The following is a 5,903-nucleotide window of genomic DNA, read 5'->3' on the forward strand; positions in this document are numbered from 1 at the left end:
ACAAAATGAAGGAGACAGGGTATATAACACCTGAAGGGTTAAGAATTTGAGTTCTGTTAGCATATGTAGATGACATTATAATAATTGCAAAAACAAAATTTGGATAAAAGAATTAACAATTTGTACAAATGAGTATCTAGAGGTAACAGGGATGCCTTTAAATAAAGAGAACAATAAAGGTTTAGGTGATGTAGTAAAGATAGGGGCATACATTTTACAATTAATTAAATTTCTAAGTTAAGTATACCATTTGGGAATAAAGATGTAAGTAAAAAGAGGATATTTTATGTAAACAAAGAGGAAGGAGGTTTAGGGTTAATTAACTCAGTGGTATATGTTGCCTCATTAAATTCCTACAAAGTGTTAAAGTGGATAAATGATTAAGATGAGAGTAGTAAACTTGTATAAATTTAAGTATGATAATTTGGGGGTATCTTAAAAAACATTACTTAAAAGATATAAATTAGATTTTAATTAAATTGTAATTAAAAGATTTAATTAAAAGAGTGTATAAATGAAGAAATACAATATTACAAAGAAAAACTATTTTTGCGGAAAAGAAAAATTTGATGATATAGAAAAAGATAAAAATGTATGGTTTACGATTATAGGGATTAAACATTACTGTGTAAATCCTTGGGAAAAATCTAACAGATGAAAACATTAAAGCTATACAAATCAGAAGTAAATGGTATAATCAGAAAGTAGAATGTCAAGATTTTTTGTGAAGACAGATAATAGATAAATTGCCAGTAAAAGTAAATGTGCCATCTAAAAGCAAAGGTGATAGAATGTGCTTACCTTTTCAAGAAGAAGAATGGAACATGTGTTTCTGAAATGTAAAAAAACTATGGGGAAAACTATATAAAGAAGTTATGTCAAAGATAAAAAAGAAGTGGATAAAATAAACATGGATATGATTAAATATGAAAATTATAAGAATAGAAGTAAAGAATGTATAAACTATTATTTATGTTATATGGGTTATATGGAATGAAAGAATAAATTAAATTATGTTTAATGATAAATGGATTTTAGAAACAATATTAAGTAAATTCAGGTGGTGGTTACGGAAAAAAGAGTATGGATCTAATATGGATGAAAAATTAGTATGATTGTAAAGAAATTATAAATATGTGTAAAGATTTGTATATCTATATATTTGTACACTTGTAAATATTTGTAAATACGTTGTGAATAAGATGATTTGTATATAAATAAAGGATCATTTACCCTTTTTGATAGGTATCATGAGATCTTCTACATCTTCCTGAGCTACCACTAACTCAGGCAGATGGGGCCTCAGTTTAATGTCTTATCCAAAAGACACACTCATAACTAGAGTTCCCTCTTTATTCTGCACTGTAATATTAGTAAATACATCTACCTGATGTGGGAATAGAACATACAGCCTTCTCTAGCAAAAGTGAGCTCACTATCTGTTGTACCACTGACACTTTTTATTTAGCTGTAGTTATCAATAATTGGTGTACTTTCTGCTGTGCTGGTGTTTAGTCCTCCAGAACCTTAAAAAGTCTGAATAAATTATTCAGAGTAGCTTATAATAATCTGTAGAATGCATACCGTTATTTGCCTTAGACTACATTCTTAGTAATGTTTTCCTTAGCAACAGTGTTCTTAGTACCACAGCCTTACTACCTTTGTGCTTAGTACCACTGTACTTATCATTGTCCTTAGTATCACTGTTGTGTCAGTATTCTTTATACCACTGTCCTTAGGAGCAGTGTCCTCAATGTCACTGGCCTACTAGTTTAGCAACACTTTCTTAGTATCACTGTCCTCAGCTTCACTGTCTTATTACTACTGTTTTTAGTATCACTGTCCTTACTACCTTTGTGCTTAGTACCACCATACTTACCATTGTCCTTAGTATCACTGTTGTGTCAGTATTCTTTACACCGCTGTCTTTAGGAGCACTGTCCTCAATGTCACTGGCCTACTAGTTTAGTGACAATTTATTTAGTACCGCTGTCCTCAGCACCGCTGTTCTTAGTACTGCTGTTGTTAGTATCAATGCCCTTAGTATCACCAGTCTTAGAAATACTGTCCTTAATATCACTGTCTTTAGTACCACTGTACTTAACACTGCTGTCCTTGGCATCACTGTTCTTAGTACTACTGTTGTTAGTATCACTGTACTTAGTACGACTGTCCTCAGCATCACTGTTTTTAGTACTGCTTTTGTTAGTATCACTGCACTTAGTATCACCATTCTTAGTAATACTGTCTTTAATATCATTGTCTTTAGTACCACCATACTTACCATTGTCCTTAGTATCACTGTTGTGTCGGTATTCTTTATACCACTGTCCTTAGGAGCAGTGTCCTCAATGTCACTGACCTACTTGTTTATTGACACTTTACATAGTACCACTGTGCTCAGCATCACTGTTCTTATTACTATTGTTGTTAATACCACTGCCCTTAGTACCACTGTCCTTACTGTCACTGTTCTTATTACTACTGTTTTTAGTATCACAGTCCTTACTACCTTTCTGCTTAGTACCACCATACTTACCATTGTTCTTAGTATCACTGTTGTTTCAGTATTCTTCAAAGCACTGAACTTAGGAGTAGGGTCCTCAATGTCACTGGCTTACGAGTCTAGTGACACTTTACTTTGTACCACTGTACTCAGCATCACTGTTCTTACTACTGCTGTTGTTAGCATCACTGCCCTTAGTTTCATCATTCTTAGTAATACTGTCCTTAATATCACTTTCTTTAGTACCACTGTACTTAGCACTGTTGTACTTAGCATCACTGTTCTTAGTACTGCTGTTGGTAGTATAAGTGTACTTAGTAGCACTGTCCTCAGCATCACTGCTCTTAGTACTGCAGTTGTTAGTATCACTGTACTTAGTACCACTGTCCTTAGCATCACTGTTCTTAGTACTGCTGTTGTTAGTATCACTGCCCTTAGTATCACCATTCTTAGTGATACTGTCGTTAATATCACTGTCTTTAGTACCACTGTACTTAGCACTGCCGTCCTTGGCATCATTGTTCTTGGTACTACTATTGTTAGTATAACTGTACTTAGTACCACTTTCCCACTTTCCTCAGCATCTCTGTTGTTAATACTGCTGTTGTTAGTATCACTGCCCTTAGTAATACCATTCTTAGTAATACTGTTCTTAATATCACTGTCATTAGTACAACTGTACTTACCATTGTCCTTAGTATCACTCTTGTGTCAGTATTTTTTATACCACTGTCCTTAGAAACAGTGTCCTCAATGTCACCGGCCTATTTGTTTAGTGAGACTTTACTTAGTACAACTGTCCTCAGCATCACTGTTCTTAGTACTGCTTTTGTTAGCATCACTGCCCTTAGTATCACCATTCTTAGTAATACTGTCCTGACTATCACTGTCTTTCGTACCACCGTACTTACCATTGCCCTTAGTATTACTGTTGTGTCAGTATACTTTATACCACTGTCCTTAGGAGCAGTGTCCCCATTGGCACTGGCCTACTAGTTTAGTGGCACTTTACCTAGTACCACTGCCCTCAGCATCACTGTTCTTATTACTACTGTTGTTAGTATCACTGCCCTTAGTACCACTGTCCTCAGCATCACTGTTTCTAGTACTACTGTTTTTAGTATCACTGTACTTAGTACATCTGTCCTCAGCATCACTGCCCTTAGTACTGCTGTTGTTAGTATCACTGTACTTAGTACCACTGTCCTCAGCGTCACTGTTCTTTGTACTGCTGTTGTTAGTATCACTGCCATTAGTATCACCATTCATAGAAATACTGTCCTTAATATCACTTTTATTATTACCACTGTACTTACCATTATCCGTAGTATCACTGTTGTGTCAGTATTCCTTATACCACTGTCCTTAGGAGCAGTGTCTAAAATGGCACTGGCCTACTAGTTTAGTTACACTTTACTTAGCACCACTGTCCTCAGCATCAGTGTTCTTATTACTATTGTTGTTAGTATCACTGTACTTAGTACAACTGTCCTCAGCAATAATGTTCTTATTAATACTTTTGTTAGTATCACTGTACCTATTACCACTGTCCTCAGCATCACTTTTCTTAAAACTGCTGTTGTTAGTATCACTGTCCTTAGCATCACCATTCTTAGTAATACTCTCCTTAATGTCACTGTCTTTAGTATCACTGTACTTACCATTCTTCTTTACTATTGTGTAAGTATTCTTTATACCACTGTCCTTAGGAGCAGCATCCTCACTGTCACTGGCGTACTAGTTTAGTAACACCTTACTTAGTATGACTGTCCTCAGCATCACTGTTCTTAGAACTGTTGTTGTTAGTATCACTGCCCTTAGCATCATCATTCTTAGTAATACTGTCCTTAATATCACTGGCTTTAGTACCACCATTGCCCTTACTACCACTGTTGTGTCAGTAGTTTTTATACCACTGTCCTTAGGAGCAGTGTCCTCAATGCCACTGGCTTACTAGTTTAGTGACACTTTACTTAGTACCACTATCCTCAGCATCACTGTTCTTATTACTACTGTTTTTAGTATCACTGTCCTTACTTCATTTTTGCTTAGTACCACTGTACTTACCATTTCCCTTAGTATCACTGTTGTGACAGTATTATTTATGCCACTGTCCTTAAGAGCAGTGTCCTCAATCTCACTGGCCTGCTAATTTAGTGACATTTTACTTAGTACCAGTGGCCACAGCATCACTGTTCTTATTACTACTGCTTTTAGTATCACTGTCCTTACTACCTTTGTACTTAGTACCACCATACATACCATTGTCCTAAGTATCACTGTTGTGTCAATATTCTTTACACCACTGTCCTTAGGAGCAGTGTCCTCAATGTCACTGTCCTACTTGTTTAGTGACACTTTACTTAGTACCACTGTCCTCAGCATCACTGTTCTTAGTACTGCTGTTGTTAGTATCAATGCCCTTATAACACCATTCTTAGTAATACTGTCCTTAATATCACTGTCTTTAGTACCACTGTACTTAGCACTGCTGTCCTTTGCATCACAGTTCTTAGTACTACTGTTGTTAGCATCACTGTACTTAGTACAACTGTCCTCATCATCACTGTTCTTAGTAATGCTGGTGTTATTATCACTGCCTTAGTAATACTGTCCTTAATATCACAGTCTTTAGTACCACTGTACTTACCTTTGCCCTCAGTATCACTGTTGTGTCAGTATTCTTTATACCACTGTCCTTAAGACCAGCGTCCTCAATGTCACTGGCCTACTAGTTTAGTGACACTTTACATAGTGCCACTGTCCTCAGAATCACTGTTCTTAGTACTACTGTTGTTAGTATCATTGCCCTTAGTATCACCATTCTTAGTAATACTGTCATTAATATCACAGTCTTTAGTGCCACTGCACTTAGCACTGCTGTCCTTGACATCACTGTTTTTAGTACTACTGTTCTTAGTATAACTGTACTTAGTACTACTGTCCTCAGCATCAATGTTCTTAGTACTGCTTTTGTTAGCATCACTGCTTTAGTATCACCATTCTTAGTAATACTGTCCTTAATATCATTGTCTTTAGTACCACCGTACTTACCATTGTCCTTAGTATCACTGTTGTGTCAGTATTCTTTATACCACTGTCCTTAGGAGCAGTGTCCTCAATGTCATTGGCCTACTAGTTTAGTGACACTTTACTTTGTACCACTATCCTTAGCATCACTCTTCTTATTACTGCTGTTGTTAGTATCACTGCCCTTATTAAAACTTTCCTCAGCATCAATGTTCTTAGTACTACTGTTGTTAGTATCACTGTACTTAGTACCATGGACCTCAGCATCACTGTTTTAGTACTGCTTTTGTTAGTATCACTGCCCTTAGTTTCACCATTCTTAGTAATACTGTCCTTAATATCACTGTCTTTAGTACCACTGTACTTA

Source organism: Protopterus annectens, chromosome 6.part0, assembly GCF_019279795.1.
Source record: "Protopterus annectens isolate FY-2018-M chromosome 6.part0, PAN1.0, whole genome shotgun sequence".
NCBI classification, from domain to species: domain Eukaryota; kingdom Metazoa; phylum Chordata; order Ceratodontiformes; family Protopteridae; genus Protopterus; species Protopterus annectens.